This window comes from Atta colombica, unplaced genomic scaffold, assembly GCF_001594045.1.
Source record: "Atta colombica isolate Treedump-2 unplaced genomic scaffold, Acol1.0 scaffold27, whole genome shotgun sequence".
NCBI lineage: Eukaryota > Metazoa > Arthropoda > Insecta > Hymenoptera > Formicidae > Atta > Atta colombica.
Window position 1 is genome coordinate 2,387,527 of NW_017259370.1, and position 1,863 is coordinate 2,389,389.

Here is a 1,863-nt window from a genome sequence, read left to right on the forward strand (position 1 = left end):
TTTAATAAATAATAAAATATTTATAAATATGATTTTTTACAAAACTTATCTAAGTAATGCAATTAGCAATTTTAACATGAAGCTATTTTATTTAAGTACTCGCGTATATTTATGTAAGTTTAACGTAAAACAAGAATTGTAATCATTTTAATGATTACAATCATTTTAATGATTGATATCATAAAAATAATTTGAAAACAAGATTTAAGACATCTTTTGTCGTCAAACAACTTGTACATACATATTGAATTAAAAGCGAAATAAAAAAGACGTTTTATCGCTCAAATGAGATAAGAAACTTGATACTTAATATGAAGTATAAAAACATTTCCAATTAATATAACATCTAAACAATTACATAAATATAAAGTAATTTACAAAAAAATAAAGAAATTATGCAATATTCATTTTATATATAATTTATACTTTCATGCTAATTGATTAATTTTTTTTTCGATTTGCTTTAAACTCTTCCAATGCGATAACGAAATGAATTTATACATGGAAATATTCTATATCAAATGTATTTACAAAATTTTATCTGATCGAAAATAAATAAAACACAATATAATATACAATTTATGATATTTATTTAACTAATTGCACTTACTTTACTGCACGCACAAATTTCGATTCTTTCGTAATCAAAAAAAGATCATCAGCTACGTGATTGTTCTTTCTAGTTTCAAATTTATGGTTTGTTAATTCTATTGTGATTATTTCGTAAATATAATTGATATTTGTATATTGATTTCTCTTATTAACTGACTTAACATTATATTCATGGTTTGTCCATCATCGACTTGACGCAATTGTAATACATACACACACACACACACACACACACACACACACACACACACACACACACACACAAAACAAGAAGAAGAAGAAAAAGGAGAAAAAAGAAAAAGAAAGAGGGAGAGAAAGTAAAGAAGAAAAAGAAGAAAAGAAGCAACGTCGAGTTATGCAGTTTAAAAACTTGTAATAGATTTATTCGTGAATATAAAACACACGGCATACTACGTGTTCAATTTGAAATGAAAAATCGTCGTTATCTTTAACGGAATCGGACTTAATACCTAAACGAATGCGATAAGTATGATGTCGGTTTCGTGGATTCCAGATTGGATATGTAGCGTTATCTCGCGTCTCAATTACAGCACGTAATATTAACATAATTTTCCATTATTTAGAATGTTTCTTCCCTTTATTAAAGATATCTACATTATAGAATATTCATTGCAGAGCACAGCTATATACTTTTCAATATATGACATGAAGATTTTTTTTTAATGATTCAAAAAAAGAAGAGCAAATAAAACTCTTTTGTTGAATAAATAAAAAAAAATTTTGTCGAATAATTTGTTTACAGCAGCCTTGAATTGAAGCAGGTAATTTACTCTTAGCAAGCGTTATGTATTTACAATCGTTATTATCTTGACGATAGCAGAAGAATTGACTTGGAATATAGCGAAACAATTTGCAGATTCTGCAATAATATCTTCAACGAAACTAATATTCTTTTAACAAACTTTAATAATTGATAAAAATTTATTACGATACAGATTACATCCAATTTTGTTTGTTCTGTAATTCATTTGTGCACGAAATGACTATCTTTTCTTTAAGGTACGTGTAAATTCATGTATCTTTCCTGAGACACGTAAAGCATATCAGATGTTCTCACGTTTTATTGCGCACGTCTAAGTGACGTGTTTTATCGATATTATATGATGATGAATTCTATAATGAATTCTGATCTTGTCAATGTAATTAATTAATCAAGAATAAATTCCTGGGATCGATCTATACATATCACCACAACATAAACATAAACATATATATATATATATATATATA